This window comes from Lynx canadensis, chromosome C2, assembly GCF_007474595.2.
Source record: "Lynx canadensis isolate LIC74 chromosome C2, mLynCan4.pri.v2, whole genome shotgun sequence".
Lineage (NCBI taxonomy): Eukaryota > Metazoa > Chordata > Mammalia > Carnivora > Felidae > Lynx > Lynx canadensis.
The window spans coordinates 112,724,394-112,746,454 of NC_044311.2; positions in this window are offsets into that span (position 1 = coordinate 112,724,394).

Below are 22,061 nucleotides of genomic sequence, written 5' to 3' on the forward strand. Positions count from 1 at the left end.
TTTTTTAGCTCCTCCTGGCTGTTCCTTAGTCCCTTGATCTCTGTAGCAACAGATTTTCTGCTGTCCTTTATACTGTTTTCAAGCCCAGTGATTAATTTGATGACTATTATTCTAAATTCTCTTTTTGTTACATTGTTTAAATCATTTTTGATCAGTTTGTTAGCTGTTGTTATTCCCTGGACGTTTTTTCTGAGGGGATTTCTTCCATTTCGTCATTTTGGATAGTCCCTGGAGTGGTGTGGGACTGTGGGGCACTTCCCCTGTGCTGTCTTGAATAACTTGCGTTGGTGGGTGGGGCCACAGTCAGACCTGATGTCTGCCCCCAGCCCACCGCTGGGGCCACAGTCATACTGGTGTGTTCCTTCTCTTCCCTTCTCCTAGGGGCTGGATTCACTGTGGGGTGGCATGGCCCGTCTGGGCTATTTGCACACTGCCAGGCTTGTGGTGCTGGGGATCTGGCGTATTAGCTGGGGTGGATAGGCAAGGTGCATGGGGGCAGGAGGGGCAGGCTCAGCTCGCTTTTCCTTCAGAGATCCGCTTCGGGAGGGGCCCTGTGGCACTGGGAGGGAGTCAGGCTCGCCGGAGGGACGGAACTGCAGAAACACAGCTTTGGGTGTTTGCGCGGTACAAGCAAGTTCCCTGACAGGAACTGGTTCCCTTTGGGATTTTGGCTGGGGATGGGTGAGGGAGATGGCGCTGGGGAGCACCTTTCTTCCCCGCCAAGCTGAGCTCTGTCGTCCGGGGCTCAACAACTCTCCCTCCTGTTGTCCTCCAGCCCTCCCGTTCTCTGAGCAGAGCTGTTAGGTTATAACCTTCCAGATGTCAAGTCCTGCTTGCTGTCAGAACACACTCCATCCAGCCCCTCCGCTTTTGCCAGCCAGACTTGGGGGCTCTGCTTGGCCGGCAGGCCACCCCTCTACCCCGGCTCCCTCCCGCCAGTCCATGCAGCGCGCACTGCCTCTCCGCCCTTCCTACCCTCTTCCGTGGGCCTCTCGTCTGCGCTTGGCTCCGGAGACTCCGTTCTGCTAGTCTTCTGGTGGTTTTCTGGGTTATTTAGGCAGGTGTAGGTGAAATCTAAGTGATCAGCAGGATGCGCAGTGAACCCAGGGTTCTCCTATGCTGCCATCTTCCAAATACCAATCATGTCCTCTTTAAATAGAGAGAATTTTGCTCCTTTTTTTTTTCCTTTATGCCTTTTATTTCTTTATCTCCATTATTATGATGACTAGGACCTCCCATAAAATATTGAATAGGAGTGGTAGAGTAAACATTCTTCTAATATTCTGAGACTCCAAGCATGTCATTGCAAATGGCAAGATTTTATTTTTTTAGTGGCTGAATAATAATCCATTTTGTGTGTGTGTGTGTGTATTACATTTTCTTTATCCATTCATCAATCGATGGACACGGGCTGTTTCCATAATTTGGCTATTGTAGGTAATTCTGCTATAAACACCAGGGTGCATGTATCTCTCTGAATTAGTATTTTTTCATTCTTTGGGTAAATACCTAGAAGTGCAATTGATGGATTGTAAGGTAGTTTTATTTTCAACTTTTTGAGCTTTAGTTTTTTTATCTTGTGACAGTTTGAAGAAGTTGTGTTTTTCAAAGAATTTATCCATTTATCTAAGTATTCTAATATTTTGACGTAAAATTGTTTATATTTTTCCTATTACAGTAAAATCTTGGATTGTGAATAACTTGTTCTGTGAGTATTCCACAAGACAAGCAAAGATTTCTAATAAATTTTAACTTGATAAATGAGTAATATCTTGTAATATGAGTAGTATGTGATGGCAAACATCACATGATCACAAGTGAGCCAATGGTTCTTCTTTCTCTCTCTCTCTCTCTCTCTCTCTCTCTCTCTCTCACTGTGGGATTGTTGGTGATCATCTTCCATGCTTGATTGCTCAGTCTCAGGCTGCAGTGTTTGGCAGAAATCAGTGATTTTTCAGAATGTTGGAAGGTGCCCACACCTGCCACTAGTGTTTTGTGGGTTTTTTTTGGTCACTTCAAAGCCCCTGTGGATATTTGCTTTCTATACAAGAGTAAGCTTAGGAATGCTTTGCTTCATTCTAGGTCAGACTGCCTACAGATAGAGACTATTTCCTCTGCTGCCTTATTGTCAGTTACATTAAATACAGTATATGACAAGAGTTTATTAGTACTGTACTGTAGTCAACATCCATGTGAGATATACAGTGGCCCCTATGTAGAAAAAGGTTGAAAAGGAAGGTGGTAAAAAGGAGATGATTGCAGTCCACGTCAAGAAGGCAATCATTGAGAAGTATGAATGAGCTACATGAGTGCCTGAAATTGCAAGATTTTATGAGAAGTCTATGTCTGCATCTCATATGCAGAGGAGGAGAAAAAGGTGGAAGAATCCCTAACTTCAAATGAGATTAGGGAGATATGGGAAAAATGTGGGAAGCTCAGAATTTTGTAGAAAAGCACCACCAAAATAAGGCTGTAGCAGTGTGAGCAATGAATGTTTCCAACAATGCATGTCACATTTCCATGAAATCCTCAAAAGGAGGCAAAACCAAGTGTCATTGGATAGGTTCCTTATTAAAGTTGCATGAAAAGAAAAAGATTCCATTGCACCAGTAGATAGTGATTCCATTAGTGACAGTGAAAGTCATCCTATACAATAACCTTCCTCTCCCTTGTCTCTCTCACACCAGCTACAAAGATTTTCCAAGGTAAGTACAGGTTAATTTGTTTATTTCTCTTTCTTTTTTTTAAAGTTTATTTTTGAGAGAGAGACAGAACACGAGTGGGGGAGGGCAGAGAGAGTGAGGGACACACAGATTTTGAAGCAGGCTCTAGGCTCTGAGCTGTCAGCACAGACCCCGATGCAGGGCTTGAACCCACGATCCATGAGATTATGACCTGAGCTGAAGTCGGATGGTTAACCAACTGAGCCATCCAGGCGCCCCTGTTTATTTTTCTTTCTATTTTGTATTTTCTTTAATATTTTGTATTATAGTATTCTATTATTTTTATTTATTTTAATTTTTTTAATATTTATTTTTGAGACACAGAGAGACAGAGCATGAATGGGGGAAGGGAATAGAGAGTGGGAGACACAGAATCTGAAGCAGGCTCCAGGCTCTGATCTGTCAGCACAGAGCCTGACATGGGGCTCACAACCCGAACTGCAAGATGATGACCTGAGCCGAAGTTGGATGCTTATCCAACTGATCCACCCAGGTGCCCCATAAATTACAGTATTGTAGCCATTTTTATATGAATATTTTTGGGTTGTGAAATGAATCATCTGAGTTTCCATTATCTCTTATGGGGAAATTTGCTTTCATATACAAGTCCTTTGGATTACAAGCATGTTTCTGGAATGAATTACACTTGCAAACCAAAGTTTTACTGTATTTTAATACTATAAAACCTATAGTAATAGTCCCTTCCATTTCTTATGTTTATGATTTGTGTTTACTCACCACATCTATTTAATTCTCACTAGAACTGTATCCAGAAAAAGCTGTATCAATATTATTGGTATTTTCAATGATCAAATTTTTAGTTCTGTCCATTTTCTCTATTGTATGACTATTATATGTTTTTTTTTTAATTTCCTCTCTTTATTATTTTTTCCTTCCATTTACTTTGGGTTTATTTTACCTCTCTTTAAGTTTTTAAGGTGAAAGTTAAGATACTTGATTTTAGACCTATCTTCTTTCCTGATATAAACATTTAAAGCTATACGTTTTCCTCCTCACATTGATGGATTATTTAGAAGTGCCTTTTTTGATTTACAAGTATTCACAATATGTCTACATATCTTATTGATTTCTTTTTAAAAAATATTTATTTATTTTTGAGAGAGAGAGAGAAACAGTGTGAGAGATGGAGGGGCAGTGAGAGAGGGAGACACAGAATCTGAAGCAGGCTCCAAGCTCTGAGTTGTCAGCACAGAGCCCCACGCAGGGGCTGTGAGACCATGACCTGAGCTTCGGTCAGATGCATGACCGACTGAGCCATCGAGGTGCTACTCTTATTATTGATTTCTGATTTAATTTCACTGTGGTTAAGGAAAATATCCTGTATAATTTTACTTCTCTTGAACTTAAGAAGACATTATAATGGTCCAGCATATGATTATCCCAGTGATACAGGATACATACACTTGAATATATTTTCTGTAGATGTTGGTTGTATTGTTCTCTGAGTATCAGCAACATCAGAAATGTTGATAATGTTTTTCAGATTTTATCTCAACTAAAGTTTTATCTAGCGTTCTATCACTTGTTGAAAGAAGGGTGCTAAAATCTTCAACAAAGAGGATTGGTTTATTTATTTCTCTTTCATTATGTCAGTTTTACTCCATTATTCTGAATCGCTATTATTAAGGTCAAACACACTAAGGACTGTTACGTCTTTTTGACAAATTGACCCCTATATTACTATGAAATGTCCTTTTTTGTTTCTGGTAATATTTTTTGTCTTATCATCTATTCTACTGATAGTAATGTAGTCACTCCAGTTTTCTTGTGGTTACTTAGTACACGGTATGTTTTTTTTCCCTTTTTTACATTTAACCTATATCTATCTGTATATTTATAGTACATTTCTTGTAGAAAACATGGTTGGATCTTCTTTGTTTTTCCTTTTAAAAATCACTTTTATTGAAATATAATTTATATATTACAAAATGCACCCATTTTAAGTATATATACGGTTCAACTAATTTTGACAAATTTTGACCCCTGTAACTGTCAGCAAAATCAAGATACAGAAAATTTGCATCACCTTGAAATTTCCTCCTACCCCTTCCCAGTCATTCTGGCTTTCCTACCACTAAATGTAAATTTGTCTTTTCTGTCTGGCTTTTTCACTCACCATAACTGTTTGGAGAATCATTCATGGTTTTGTATGTATCATAGTTCATTTCTTTTTATTACTGAGTAGTATTCCATTGTATGTCTTTGCCACAATTTGTTGGCCTATATACTTGTTGATGGGTATTTACATTGTCTCCAGTTTAAGGTTACTCTTAAAAAAGCTACCATGAACAATATTGTACAAATCTTTAGAAGGACACATGTTTTCATTTCTTGGGGTAAATATCTAAAATTGTTGGGTCATAAAGCAGGAGGCAACACAATCCCAGACTTTAGCCTCTACTACAAAGCTATAATCATCAAGACAGCATAGTATTGGCACAAAAACAGACACGTAGACCAATGGAATAGAATAGAAACCCCAGAACTAGACCCACAAACATATGGCCAACTAATCTTTGACAAAGCAGGAAAGAATATCCAAAGGAAAAAAGACAGCTTCTTTAACAAATGGTGCTGGGAGAACTGGACAGCAACATGCAGAAGATTGAAACTAGACCACTTTCTCACACCATTCACAAACATAAACTCAAAATGCATAAAGGACCTGAATGTGAGACAGGAAACCATCAAAACCCTAGAGGAGAAAGCAGGAAAAGACCTCTCTGACCTCAGCTGTAGCAATCTCTTACTCGACACATCCCCAAAGGCAAGGGAATTAAAAGCAAAAATGAACTACTGGGACCTTATGAAGATAAAAAGCTTCTGCACAGCAAAGGAAACAACCAACAAAACTAAAAGCAACCAATGGAATGGGAAAAAATATTTGCAAATGACATATCGGACAAAGGGCTAGTATCCAAAATCTATAAAGAGCTCACCAAACTCCACACCCGAAAAACAAATAACCCAGTGAAGAAATGGGCAGAAAACATGAATAGACACTTCTCTAAAGAAGACATCCGGATGGCCAACAGGCACATGAAAAGATGCTCAACGTGCTCCTCATCAGGGAAGTACAAATCAAAACCACACTCAGATATCACCTCACGCCAGTCAGAGTGGCCAAAATGAACAAATCAGGAGACTATAGATGCTGGAGAGGATGTGGAGAAACGGGAACCCTATTGCACTGTTGGTGGGAATGCAAATTGGTGCAGCCACTCTGGAAAACAGTGTGGAGGTTCCTCAGAAAATTAAAAATAGACCTACCCTATGACCCAGCAATAGCACTGCTAGGAATTTACCCAAGGGATACAGGAGTACTGATGCATAGGGGCACTTGTACCCCATTGTTTATAGCAGCACTCTCAACAATAGCCAAATTATGGAAAGAGCCTAAATGTCCATCAACTGATGAATGGATAAAGAAATTGTGGTTTATATACACAAATGAGTACTACGTGGCAATGAGAAAGAACGAAATATGGCTCTTTGTAGCAACGTGGATGGAACTGGAGAGTGTGATGCTAAGTGAAATAAGCGATACAGAGAAAGACAGATACCATATGTTTTCACTCTTATGTGGATCCTGAGAAACTTAACAGAAACCCATGGGGGAGGGGAAGGAAAAAAATAAAAGAGGTTAGAGTGTAAGAGAGCCAAAGCATAAGAGACTCAAAAGCTGAGAACAAACTGAGGGTTGATGGGGGGTGGGAGGGAGGGGAGGGTGGGTGATGGGTATTGAGGAGGGCACTTTTTGGGATGAGCACTGGGTGTTGTATGGAAACCATTTTGACAATAAATTTCATATATTGAAAAAAAAAATAAAAAGTTCGACTTCAGGATTTCGAAAAAAATAAAAATTATATTTAAAAAAATAATAAAAAAATAAAATTGTTGGGTCATAATGGTAAGCATATGTTTAACTTATTAAGAAAATACCAAGCTTTTTGAATAGTTGTACCATTTTACATTCCCACCAGCAATATATGAGAATTTCAGTAGCTTCACATTCTGGAAACACTTGGTGTTGTCAGTCTTTTCACATTTAGCCATTATGACAGGTGTGCATGTAGTTTGCATTTCTCTGATGATTCATGATATTGAGATTCTTTTCATGTTTTATTGGCCACTCATATATCTTCTTTTATGAAATATCTGTTCAAATCTTTTCCTCATTAAAAAAATTGGATTATTTGAATTATTACTGAGTTTAAAAGTCCTTAATATAATAACATATAGACTTGTCAAATCACTGTGTTGTGCACCTGAAACTGATGTTGCATTCTGTGTCAACTATACTTCAATAAAAAAAATTTTTAATGAAATTCTGATGGCAGAGGAAAACACAAAAGTCATTTATATATTCTGGATATAAGTCCTTAGACACATATATTGATCATTTTCTCCAAGTCTGTGGCTTGGCTTTTTGATTTCTAACATATGCTTTTTAGGAGCAGGTGTTTTATATTTTGATGAGGTTCATTTATCAAATTTTTTTATGGTTATTATGTTTTGTGTCCTCTTAACAAAAAGTATTGACTACCCCCAAAGTCATAATACTTTATTTTATATTAGGATTTTTACATCTCAGCTTTTATGCTTTGGTCTATGATACATTTTAGTTAATTTTTATGTGTGGTGTAAAATAAGAGTTGAGGTTCATTGTTCTTATATGAAGGAAGAACATAGAGCCAAAGAGGATTATTCTTAAGCTTTAATAACTCATGAATGTTGCCTTGCTAGGTTTAGGCCTTATTTGAAACATGTCATCTCTTATTTCTTTCTTATTTCTCCCATTCTGAACAGGAATGTCTATCCTACACCTGTCCCATCATTGTGTTTTGGAAAAACATAACTTATTTTGTTTTATAGGATCCCAACTGGAAAGGAGTTTTGACTCAGGATGACTCACACCTTGAGTCCGTATATGTACCTGAGTATGAATCGTATTTTGAATCATACTTTAGGTCACCCATATCTGATTTAGATGATATTTCTATGAGATTTTGGACTTCACATTTTAGAAATTAGGCTGGAATGAGTTAAGACTTGGGGGTTGTTGTGATTTAATGAATGTATTTTGTATGTAAGGAGAACATGAATTTGGGGGGCCAGGGACTCCCCTTGTTATGAACTGGTGTTCAACAATAATTGTATACATGTTCCCCAATGTTATGAACTCAGTGTTTGTGGTCTCCTCTCCAACTCATATATTGAATTCATAACTTCTAGTGTGTATTAGGAGGTAGGGCCTCTGGGAGGTAATTAGGTCATGAGAGTGGTGTTTTCATAAATGGTGTTAATGCTTTTATAAGAAGATACAGGAGAGAGATTTCTCCCTGTCTCTGCTCTCTAGGAGGAAGGATACAATGGATACAAGGATACGAGCAGCCACCTGTAAACCAGGAAGCAGAAACTCACCAGAGCCCTATCATGCTGACACTATGATCTCTGACTTTTAACCTCAAGAACCATAAGGAATAAACTTCCATTGTAGAGAAACCACCCAGTTTATGGCATTTCACTATAGTGGCCCAAGCTGATTAAGATATAATCCTTTCACTTTCCACTGATGTGTGTCTTTGGATCTAAAGTGAGTCTCTTGCAGACAGCATATAATTAGACCCTGTGTTTATATACATTCCATCAAGCTGACCTTTTGATTAGAGAAATTAATTCATTTACATTTAAAATAATTATACAGGGAAAGACTTAACTTCTTTTCCACTTGATTTATATATGCCTTATAGCTTTTTTTGTCTCTCATTTCCTGCATTACTGTTTTCTTTTGTAGTTTGTTGATTTTTTTTGTAGTGAAATACTTGTTTCTTAGTAATTTCCTTCTTTGTATATTCTTTAGCTATTTTCTTTGTGTTTTCCATGGAGACTATGTTTAATATCCTAAAGTTATAGCTCTCTGATTTTAATTTATACCAGTTAAACTTTAATAACACAAAACTACTTCTTTAACAGCTCCATCCCTACCCTTTTCAGTTGGTTATATCACAAAATTAATTTTTACACATTGTGTCCAAAAACATAACTTTTTTAATGCATTAGTCCCTTCAGTTATGTAGAGAACAAAATGTGGAGTTACAAACAAGTTAGTGAAAACAATACTTGTTTTTAGACAAACAATTTTTTTAAATGTGGTAGTATCTTAAATCATGTAGAAAAAAAAGTAGGTTACACATGATTGTTACAATAATAATAGCCTTCATAATTGTTCATGTATTTACCTTTACTGAAATCTTTATTTTTTCATATGGCTTCAAGTTATTGTCAACTGTTCTTTTACTTCAAACTGCAGGACTCCCTCTAACATTTTTGGAACTGCAGATCTAGTGTTAATAAACTCCCTCCATTTTGGTTTATCTAAGAATGTCTTAATTTCTCCTTCGCTTTTAAAAGACAGTTTTGTCAGATATAGAGTTTTTGGTTGACAGGATTGTTTTGTTTTGTTTGTTTTTTATTTTAATGTTGTTGTCATACTTTGAATATATTGGCCCATTGTGTTCTGGTCTCCACAGTTTCTGATGAGAAATCTACTGATTATCTGAGAGAAAATCCCTTCAGTGTGATGAGTCAGTACTCTCTTGCCACTTTCAAAATTCTCTTTTCTTCTTCTTTTTTAATTTTTTTTAAAAAAAATTTGCTTTCTTTTTTTAAAATTTTAATTAATTAATTAATTTTTTAATTTACATCCAAGTTAGTTAGCATATGTTGCAACAATGATTTCAGGTCTTTTCTTTTTCTTTTGACAGTTTAATTATGTATCTCAAAGTGAACTCTTTAACCTCGTTTTACTAGGAGTTCTGTGAGTCTTGGATGTTTATATTCATGTCTTTTATAAATTATCAGAAGTTTTCAGCCATTTTTTTCTTCACATATTCTCTGTGCCCCTCTCTGTCTCTCTTCTGGAATTCTCACATGTGTATGTTGGTCTGCTTGATGGTGTTCCACAGATCTCTAAAGCTGTATTCACATTTTTAAAATCTTTTTTTCTTTCTCTTCTTCAGACTTAGTTAATTTCCATTGTCTTATTTTCAAATGCACTGATTCTTCTGGCTATTCAAATCTGCCTTTGAATCCCTCTAGTGAATTTTTTATTTCAATTTTTGTTCTTTTCATCTCCAGAATTCCTTTTTTTAAAATTTTTTAAGAGCGAGATGGAGAGAGAGAGAGAGAGAGAGAGAGAGAGAGAGAGAGACAGAAGCGGAGGGAGGAAGGGAGGGAGAGAGAAAGAGAGACAGAGAGAGAGAGAGAATCTTAAGCAGGCTCCACACTCTACACAGAGCCTGACACAGAACTTATCCCATGACCCTGGGATCATGACCTGAGCTAAAATCAGAAGTTGGACACTCAACCAACTGAGCTACCAAGGCACCCCTCTAGAGCTTCTTTTTCATTTTTTTTTTTTAGCTATCTGTATTTTTAGTAATATTTCCATATTGCTCATAAATTATTTTCTTGACTTTCTCCACATCATTCTTTAGTTCTTTGGGGCTTATTAAGGCCGTTGTCTTTGTCTAGTAAATCTACCATCATGTCTTTCCGCTAGGCCCCCCCCCCCCCCCCCCCCGGCCCTAGGGACACTTTCTGTTGATTTCTGTTTTCTTTCAATAGCTTATACTTTCCTGTTCATTTGTATGCCTTAAGTTTTTTGTTGTTGTTGAAAACTGGACATTTGAATCTAATAACATAGTAACTCTGGAAACGAAAATCTCTTTTGGGTTTGAGTGCCTGTTTTTCTTTAAATTGCTGTAGGCTGTGTCTGTGCTGAGGATCAACCTAGGTGTGAATTTTCAGGTCTGTGTTTTCAGGTTTTTCCTTCTGAGCCTGCACATTTTTGGTGGCACACATGGTAACTTTCTAATTTTTCCCATTTATGTGGTTGCTTTGGGATATGCCAGTCTTTAGTAGGTTGGCTCAAAAAAGAGGGGAAAGAGAAAAATGAAGAGAGAATAAAGGGTACCACCCTTTTAAATTACCTGGAAGTCCTCAACTGGAGGAAGAGGAGCTTGCAACAATGATAGGAGTTGCAACACTGGCCAACTCTGCTTTGTCTGCATCTCTGTGAACAAAATCAGGAAGCAGTGCACAAATTCCTAATATTTGGATGACTGGATCCATTTTGTCTACTCTGGCTTCTGTGGCATGTGTGCAAGCAGCTCCAGGAACATGTGAGCTTCCTGCCTTGGGGTCATGGATTGGGTGATAAGTAACTGCCACGGTGCTAAGAGCTGAAATTGACTGTAATTAACCATATTTTACTGTCCAAGCCTTCCCTGGGAGTTGCAAATCTTCATAGACTCTAGAGTTCCAAAATGTTCTATTAGATTCTACCAGTGAAGGTTTTGTGTTTTTTTTGGTAGAGACAAAGATTTTCAGTGCTCTCTACTCTTGTTTTCCCAGAAATCTCTCCTGCTTTTTAAAAATCTATTCAAAGAATCTATAATTTAATGGGCGTGCTTAGTTCCTATTTTTCTTTAATGTAATATATTTTTTAATTTGTATTTAAATTCCAGTTCATGAACATATAGTGTAATATTTGCTTCAGGTATATAATTTAGTGATTCAACATTTCTATACAACACCCAGTGCTCATCACAGCAAATGCACTCCTTAATCCCAATCACCTATTTTACCCATCTCCCCACCCCTCTCCCCTCTGGTAACCATCAGTTTGTTCCCTATAATTATGAGTCAGTTTCTTTGTTTCCATTCCTCTATTTTTTCTTTGCTTGATTTGTTTCTGAAATTTCTATATATGAGTAAAATCATATGGTATTTGTCTTTTTTATGAGTTAATTTTGCTTAGCATAATACTTTCTAGCTCCATACATGTTGTTGCAAATGGAAAGTTTTCATTCTTTTTTTATGGCTGAGTAATATTGTATATGTATTGATAAAGTGTGACTTAGGTCAAACATTTTACTATTTGTTTTATGTTGCTAACATTTGTTTTATACCTCTCTGCTTTGTATTTATGCATGTATGGTTGCTTTCAGGATTATAATATATATTCTTAGCTTTTGTCAAAATTTGCTTAAAGTTAATAATTTACCATTTCACACAAAACTGAACAATGTACAATTCATATAAATCTATTTGTATAGCTCCTGTCCTTTACGGCATAATTGTCATGTGTATTATATCTACATATATATGGCCCCAAAATAAATCATAATTTTTGCTTTTAATATTCATATATATTTTAAAGAAATTAATAGAAAAAATACTCATTTCTATTTATCTACAAGTTATTATCTTCATAGTTCATTTCTTCCTAAAGACCTGAGTTTCCATACAGGCACATTTCCTCTCATTCTTAAGAAATTCCTTTATCACAGTGCAACTAAGGTAGATTTCCTTAGTTTTTATTGTCTAAAAATACCGGTACTCTGCTTTTATTCTTGAAATATATTTTCACCAGATATAGAATTCTTAGTTGACATATATTATTTTTCTTCATCACTTTAAAGCTGTTGTTCCTACTGTCTTTGGGGCTCTATTTCTGATGAGAAGTCAATGATCTGTTGCTGTTGTTGTTAGTGATACTTTCTGTCTTGGTTCCCTCATAGGTGCCACTGTCATAGAATACAATTCAAAGTTGACTGCATCTTCCACAATCAACATATTTAAATTTTCTTAAGTTTATTTATTTGTTTTGAGAGAGAGAACTTGCATGCAAGCAGGGGAGAGACAGAAAGAGAGGGAGAGAGAATCCCAAGCAAGCTCCATGTTGTCGGTGTGGAGCCTGATGTGGGGCTTGATCCCATGAACCATGACCTGAGCCAAAACCAAGAGTCTGATGCCTAACCAACTGACCACCCAGGTGTCCCTAAATATTTTAATTATATATTTCATGTGTAAATTTTCTTAACTTTTCATTAAGATGTCTAATATTATAATAAAACTTACCTAAATGTAAATACCTCAGAAGAAATAATGTAAGCCATCAATGTCTTCAAGGTGAAGAAACATTTGTTTATACAAATTCTTTATGTGTATAATTAAAATAAAAGAAGTTTCTGTTAAATGTGTCTTTATTGGGGCACCTTAGTAGCTCAGTTGGTTAAGCATCGGAATTGGGCTCAGGTCATAATCTTGCAGTTCATGAGTTTGAGCCCTGCGTAGGGCTCTGTGCTGACAGCTCAGAGCTTGGACTTGCTTCGGATTCTGTGTCTCCCTCTCTGCCCCTACTCCACTCACACTTTGTCTGTGTCTGTGTCTCTCTCTGTCTCAAAAATAAACATTAAAAAACGTGTCTTTATTATTATGAAATTTAGTTGGGTATAATTAAACATACAGAGTGGTTTTTTCCCTCTTAATTTGGTATATATTATTATACAATATTCTTTGATGCAAAACATAAGAGGGAAGAATTTATCCAAGTTTAGTATCTCATAAGAATGATTGTGCTTATATAAAATATGTTCCATCTTCCACTGATTGGCTATGCCAAACTCAGAATCAATTAAGAGAGAAGAGCCATGGACTCAAGAACCAAAACAGATCACTACATGGGAATTGTGAAATTTGTGGGTTTAAAATGTTTTGTTGAAGAATGACTAGAGATATAATGTAAAGTGTGGAGTATTTTTGTTTATAAAACATTTTCTCGTATATTACCTCCTTTACCTTCACAGTAGTTCTTGAAGGATATAGTTATTTTCCCCATTTAGCAGATGGGGTAAATTGTTTAGACTTTCCCCAAATCATACAACTAATTATTTCTAGGTATTCAGACTCTAAATGTAGTTATCTTTCTATCACTTCACAATCTTTTAAGAAATTTCTAAGATAAAAATCAATTTTAGGCAGCTGTAATTTGTTGATCAGCTGTCTGCTTTCCAGAACCTGTGGTACTTACATGATGGTGTTATTTGCAATTCACTGGGGGTTCCTGAAGACGACCCTTTTCCAATAGTATTAATTATAGACTAATCCAGTACGGTATCTTAAAATCCATTTGTGCTCTAATTTGTGCTTGTAGAAACTTGACTTTCTACAGTAAGTTTTCTTTACTATGAGGTACTCTGTATTTTTCAGATATCTCTCTATTTTGTTGAATCAGGATAGTCACTTAGATAACTAAATTTGTAATTTTATATATTTATATATATGATTTTTACCAATTATACATATGTACAAATACATGTATATCTGTATATTTATATGTATTCTAACAAAAACTCATTAGATATTAAAATAGTTTCAACAATAGAAGACCCTTGTAAAGTCTTCTAGTATTAGAAAGTTATAGAAAGGAGTTCTAAGAGACTCTGTAACATTTTGATGCAGGAAACGGAAACCACTCTTTAAATGTCAAAAAGAAATGTAGGGGCCTTAAGAACAACACTGGCAAGACTAGAGGAACAGAAGCCAGGATTTGACCATTGGGCTTTATTTTCAAGGTCACAGCTCTACTGCTGCATCTACAGGTCAGGAAACTGCTACTAGCACCACTTCCACAGTGACTGCAACTGCACCCTCCCACTCCCACAAAGCTGATTACTAGACAGTGGAACACGGAGGGTATCTGCTGCCCCACTCGTGTCATATTGAGCCTGCTTATTCACTTGCGCTGTGAGACAAAGGGGGCATCTGCACTATTTTGCTTTACAAATGTTACATGAGTTGGGGCACCTGAGTGGCTCAGTCTATTAAGTGTCTGACTTCAGCTCAGGTCATGATCTGACAGTTCATGAGTTCTAGCTCCATGTAGGGCTCTGTGCTGACAGCTCAGAGCCTGGAGCCTGCTTTGGATTCTGGGTCTCCCTCCCTCCCGGCCCCTCCCCTGCTCATGCTCTGTCCCTGTTTCTCAAAAATGAGTAAATGTTAAAGAAATTTTTTTTAGATGTTACATGAGTTTGTCAAGTTGGAAGATCTAATCCATATATAAAATGCTAGTTATCAGTAAATCTACATAAAGAAAATTGTTGGAAACCAATAGGTTTTGTATTTTAATTATGCTTCAAAAGACTTCAATTTTTAAAAAATTTGTCGGTTTTTTAATAGCTCACTATAGGGAGGAAACAAGAAGAAAAGGAAAGAAGAAGGGAAGGGAGAAAATAAAGAGAAGGAAAGAAAGGGAAGAAAAGGATAAGAAAAGAAAGGAAGAAACCAAAAAAAAAAAAAGTATAAGAACTTTACTCCTGGGGCGCCTGGGTGACTCAGTCAGTTAAACGTCCAACTTTGGCTCCAGTCATGATCTCACGGTTTGTGGTTTTGAGCCCCTCATCAGGCTCTGTGCTGACAGCTCGGAGCCTGAAACCTGCTTCAGATTCTGTGTCTCCCTCTCTCTTTCTGCCCCTCCCCTCCTCATGCTCTCTCTCTCTCTCTCTCTGTCTCTCAAAAATAAGTAGATGTTAGAACTTTACTCCTTTGTTTTAGGGCATTGTTCTCTGGTAAAAGTAAATTCTTTGGGGAGGAATAAATTGTCTGGCTTTAGTCAGTAATTTTTTTCTCCAGTGAGGATAGTGAGTTTGAGATTCTTTCTTAAGAAAAAATTGGCGTAACAAGTTAACAATGTCCTTCCATGCTTTAAAATATCTCTCCAATGTAATTTATTTCAAGGGAGAGTGGAATGCAATGGAATATTTCAAGCAAAAAAAAAGTACACATAAGTAACATATCCAATTCAGTAATTTATTATGTCTTGATAGATATTAATTGTGTACTTTTTAAAATGTTATGTATTCTGCTGCTGTTTGGTGAAGTGTTCAATAATGTCAATAATATCAAGTTGGTTGATACTGATATTTTTTTCTAATATTTGCATGATATGTTTTATTCCCATCTTTTTATAACTTATTTGGGTATTTACATTTCAAGTAGGTAGGTAAAAATTGTATAGTTGGGTATCAGTTTTTTTGTTTGTTTTGGGTATTGGTTTTTGTTTCAATTTACAACCTCAGACATCTTGAAATCTCTTTTAACACTCATTGTACCTTTAGTAAATTCCTTCCTATTTCAAAATACAGGAAATATAAGGTCATTAATTATTGCTGTCAAATAAGTCTCACTTAAAGGGTATCTCCTCAGAAGAGATAAACATCACATTATTACAGTAAGTGGAATATCTTAAAGATGAAATTATTTGAGAATGATTGTACAAAAGTCGATTCAACTTGACAAATTTTTCTAATGGACAGATTTCCCTCCTATTAACCTTATTGAAATGAAGCAGTGGGGTTTTAATTGGCTACCATCACTGTCCATCATGATTCCCAAGAAAAAAGTTATAAAAATATCCACAGTTCGGGACCCCTGGGCAGCTCAGTCAGTTAAGCATCCAACTCTTAGCTTCAGCTCAGGTCGTGATCTTTGATGGTTCATGGGTTTGAGCCCCACATCAGGTTCCACACTGACAGCATGGAGCCTGCTTGGGATTCTCTCTCTCTCTGCCCCTCCTCCACTTGTGCTCTCTCTCTCTCTCTCTCTCAAAATAAATAAACTTAAGGAGAGGCGCAGGAAGATGGCGGCGTAGGAGGACGCTGGGCTCACCACGCGTCCTGCTGATCACTTAGATTCCACCTACACCTGCCTAAATAACCCAGAAAACCGCCAGAGGATTAGCAGAACGGAGTCACCGGACCCAAGTGCAGACGAGAGGCCCACGGAAGAGGGTAGGAAGGGCGGCGAGGCGGTGCGCGCTCCACGGACTGGCGGGAGGGAGCCGGGGCGGAGGGGCGGCTCGCCAGCCAAGCAGAGCCCCCGAGTCCGGCTGGCAAAAGCTGAGGGGCCTGACGGACTGTGTTCCGACAGCAAGCGCGACTTAGCGTCTGGGAGGTCATAAGTTAACAGCTCTGCTCGGAAAGCGGGAAGGCTGGAGGACAAAGGGAGGGAGAGCTGCGGAGCCCCCGGACGACAGAGCTCAGTTTGGCGGGGAACAAAGGCGCTCGCCAGCGCCATCTCCCCCGCCCATCCCCCAGCCAAAATCCCAAAGGGAACCGGTTCCGGCCAGGGAAATTGCTCGCTCCGCGCAAACACCCAACTCTGTGCTTCTGCGGAGCCAAACCTCCGGCAGCGGATCTGACTCCCTCCGGCTGCCACAGGGCCCCTCCTGAAGTGGATCACCTAAGGAGAAGCGAGCTAAGCCTGCCCCCCCTGCCGCCGTGCACCTTGCCTTCCCACCCCAGCTAATACGCCAGATCCCCAGCATCACAAGCCTGGCAGTGTGCAAGTAGCCCAGATGGGCCACACCACCCCACAGTGAATCCCGCCCCTAGGAGAGGGGAAGAGAAGGCACACACCAGTCTGACTGTGGCCCCAGCGGTGGGATGGGGGCAGACATTAGGACTGACTGCGGCCCCGCCCACCAACTCCAGTTATACACCACAGCACAGGGGAAGTGCCCTGCAGGTCCTCACCACACCAGGGACTATCCAAAATGACCAAGCGGAAGAATTCCCCTCAGAAGAATCTCCAGGAAATAACAACAGCTAATGAGCTGATCAAAAAGGATTTAAATAATATAACAGAAAGTGAATTTAGAATAATAGTCATAAAATTAATCGCTGGGCTGGAAAACAGCATACAGGACAGCAGAGAATCTCTTGCTACAGAGATCAAGGGACTAAGGAACAGTCACGAGGAGCTGAAAAACGCTTTAAAGGAAATGCAAAACAAAATGCAAACCACCACAGCTCGGATGGAAGAGGCAGAGGAGAGAATAGGTGAACTAGAAGATAAAGTTATGGAAAAAGAGGAAGCTGAGAAAAAGAGAGATAAAAAAATCCAGGAGTATGAGGGGAAAATTAGAGAACTAAGTGATACACTAAAAAGAAATAATATACGCATAATTGGTATTCCAGAGGAGGAAGAGAGAGGGAAAGGTGCTGAAGGGGTACTTGAAGAAATAATAGCTGAGAACTTCCCTGAACTGGGGAAGGAAAAAGGCATTGAAATCCAAGAGGCACAGAGAACTCCCTTCAGACGTAACTTGAATCGATCTTCTGCACGACATATCATAGTGAAACTGGCAAAATACAAGGATAAAGAGAAAATTCTGAAAGCAGCAAGGGGTAAACGTGCCCTCACATATAAAGGGAGACCTATAAGACTCGTGACGGATCTCTCTTTTGAAACTTGGCAGGCCAGAAAGAATTGGCACGAGATTTTCAGTGTGCTAGACAGAAAAAATATGCAGCCGAGAATCCTTTATCCAGCAAGTCTGTCATTTAGAATAGAAGGAGACATAAGGTCTTCCCAAACAAACAAAAACTGAAGGAATTTGTCACCACTAAACCAGCCCTACAAGAGATCCTAAGGGGGACCCTGTGAGACAAAGTACCAGAGACATCACTACAAGCATAAAACATACAGACATCACAATGACTCTAAACCCGTATCTTTCTATAATAACACTGAATGTAAACGGATTAAATGCGCCAACCAAAAGACATAGGGTATCAGAATGGATAAAAAACAAGACCCATCTATTTGCTGTCTACAAGAGACTCATTTTAGACCTGAGGACACCTTTAGATTGAGAGTGAGGGGATGGAGAACTATTTATCATGCTACTGGAAGCCAAAAGAAAGCTGGAGTAGCCATACTTATATCAGACAAACTAGACTTTAAATTAAAGACTGTAACAAGAGATGAAGAAGGACATTATATAATAGTTACAGGGTCTATCCATCAGGAAGAGCTAACAATTATAAATGTCTATGCGCCGAATACCGGAGCCCCCAAGTATATAAAACAATTACTCATAAACAGAAGCAACCTTATTGATAAGAATGTGGTAATTGCAGGGGACTTTAACACCCCACTTACAGAAATGGATAGATCATCTAGACACACAGTCAATAAAGAAACAAGGGCCCTGAATGAGACATTGGATCAGATGGACTTGACAGATATATTTAGAACTCTGCATCCCAAAGCAACAGAATATACTTTCTTCTCGAGTGCACATGGAACATTCTCCAAGATAGATCATATACTGGGTCACAAAACAGCCCTTCATAAGTTTACAAGAATTGAAATTATACCATGCATACTTTCAGACCACAATGCTATGAAGCTTGAAATCAACCACAGGAAAAAGTCTGGAAAACCTCCAAAAGCATGGAGGTTAAAGAACACCCTACTAACGAATGAGTGGGTCAACCAGGCAATTAGAGAAGAAATCAAAAAATATATGGAAACAAACGAAAATGAAAATACAACAACCCAAACGCTTTGGGACGCAGCGAAGGCAGTCCTGAGAGGAAAATACATTGCAATCCAGGCCTATCTCAAGAAACAAGAAAAATCCCAAATACAAAATCTAACAGCACACCTAAAGGAAATAGAAGCAGAACAGCAAAGGCAGCCTAAACCCAGCAGAAGAAGAGAAATAATAAAGATCAGAGCAGAAATAAACAATATAGAATCTAAAAAAACTGTAGAGCAGATCAACGAAACCAAGAGTTGGTTTTTTGAAAAAATAAACAAAATTGACAAACCTCTAGCCAGGCTTCTCAAAAAGAAAAGGGAGATGACCCAAATAGATAAAATCATGAATGAAAATGGAATTATTACAACCAATCCCTCAGAGATACAAACAATTATCAGGGAATACTATGAAAAATTATATGCCAACAAATTGGACAACCTGGAAGAAATGGACACATTCCTGAACACCCACACTCTTCCAAAACTCAATCAGGAGGAAATAGAAAGCTTGAACAGACCCATAACCAGCAAAGAAATTGAATCGGTCATCAAAAATCTCCCAACAAATAAGAGTCCAGGACCAGATGGCTTCCCAGGGGAGTTCTACCAGACGTTTAAAGCAGAGATAATACCTATCCTTCTCAAGCTATTCCAAGAAATAGAAAGGGAAGGAAAACTTCCAGACTCATTCTATGAAGCCAGTATTACTTTGATTCCTAAACCAGACAGAGACCCAGTAAAAAAAGAGAACTACAGGCCAATATCCCTGATGAATATGGATGCAAAAATTCTCAATAAGATACTAGCAAATCGAATTCAACAGCATATAAAAAGAATTATTCACCATGATCAAGTGGGATTCATTCCTGGGATGCAGGGCTGGTTCAACATTCGCAAATCAATCAACGTGGTACATCACATTAATAAAAGAAAAGATAAGAACCATATGATCCTGTCAATCGATGCAGAAAAGGCCTTTGACAAAATCCAGCACCCTTTCTTAATAAAAACCCTTGAGAAAGTCGGGATAGAAGGAACATACTTAAAGATCATAAAAGCCATTTATGAAAAGCCCACAGCTAACATCATCCTCAACGGGGAAAAACTGAGAGCTTTTTCCCTGAGATCAGGAACACGACAGGGATGCCCACTCTCACCGCTGTTGTTTAACATAGTGCTGGAAGTTCTAGCATCAGCAATCAGACAACAAAAGGAAATCAAAGGCATCAAAATTGGCAAAGATGAAGTCAAGCTTTCGCTTTTTGCAGATGACATGATATTATACATGGAAAATCCGATAGACTCCACCAAAAGTCTGCTAGAACTGATAAATGAATTCAGCAAAGTTGCAGGATACAAAATCAATGTACAGAAATCAGTTGCATTCTTATACACTAACAATGAAGCAACAGAAAGACAAATAAAGAAACTGATCCCATTCACAATTGCACCAAGAAGCATAAAATACCTAGGAATAAATCTAACCAAAGATGTAAAGGATCTGTATGCTGAAAACTATAGAAAGCTTATGAAGGTAATTGAAGAAGATTTAAAGAAATGGAAAGACATTCCCTGCTCATGGATTGGAAAAATAAATATTGTCAAAATGTCAATACTACCCAAAGCTATCTACACATTCAATGCAATCCCAATCAAAATTGCACCAGCATTCTTCTCGAAATTAGAACAAGCAATCCTAAAATTCATATGGAACCACAAAAGGCCCCGAATAGCCAAAGGAATTTTGAAGAAGAAGACCAAAGCAGGAGGCATCACAATCCCAGACTTTAGCCTCTACTACAAAGCTGTAATCATCAAGACAGCATGGTATTGGCACAAAAACAGACACACAGACCAATGGAATAGAATAGAAACCCCAGAACTAGACCCACAAACGTACGGCCAACTCATCTTTGACAAAGCAGGAAAGAACATCCAATGGAAAAAAGACAGCCTCTTTAACAAATGGTGCTGGGAGAACTGGACAGCAACATGCAGAAGGTTGAAACTAGACCACTTTCTCACACCATTTACAAAAATAAACTCAAAATGGATAAAGGACCTAAATGTGAGACAGGAAACCATCAAAACCTTAGAGGAGAAAGCAGGAAAAGACCTCTCTGACCTCAGCCGTAGCAATCTCTTACTCGACACATCCCCAAAGGCAAGGGAATTAAAAGCAAAAGTGAATTACTGGGACCTTATGAAGATAAAAAGCTTCTGCACAGCAAAGGAAACAACCAACAAAACTAAAAGGCAACCAATGGAATGGGAAAAAATATTTGCAAATGACATATCGGACAAAGGGCTAGTATCTAAAATCTATAAAGAGCTCACCAAACTCCACACCCGAAAAACAAATAACCCAGTGAAGAAATGGGCAGAAAACATGAATAGACACTTCTCTAAAGAAGACATCCAGATGGCCAACAGGCACATGAAAAGATGTTCAGCGTCGCTCCTCATCAGGGAAATACAAATCAAAACCACACTCAGGTATCACCTCACGCCAGTCAGAGTGGCCAAAATGAACAAATCAGGAGACTATAGATGCTGGAGAGGATGTGGAGAAACGGGAACCCTCTTGCACTGTTGGTGGGAATGCAAATTGGTGCAGCCGCTCTGGAAAGCAGTGTGGAGGTTCCTCAGAATATTAAAAATAGACCTACCCTATGACCCAGCAATAGCACTGCTAGGAATTTATCCAAGGGATACAGGAGTACTGATGCATAGGGGCACTTGTACCCCAATGTTCATAGCAGCACTCTCAACAATAGCCAAATTATGGAAAGAGCCTAAATGTCCATCAACTGATGAATGGATAAAGAAATTGTGGTTTATATACACAATGGAATACTATGTGGCAATGAGAAAAAATGAAATATGGCCCTTTGTAGCAACGTGGATGGAACTGGAGAGTGTAATGCTAAGTGAAATAAGCCATACAGAGAAAGACAGATACCATATGGTTTCACTCTTATGTGGATCCTGAGAAACTTAACAGGAACCCATGGGGGAGGGGAAGGAAAAAAAAAAAAAAGAGGTTAGAGTGGGAGAGAGCCAAAGCATAAGAGACTGTTAAAAACTGAGAACAAACTGAGGGTTGATGGGGGGTGGGAGGGAGGGGAGGGTGGGTGATGG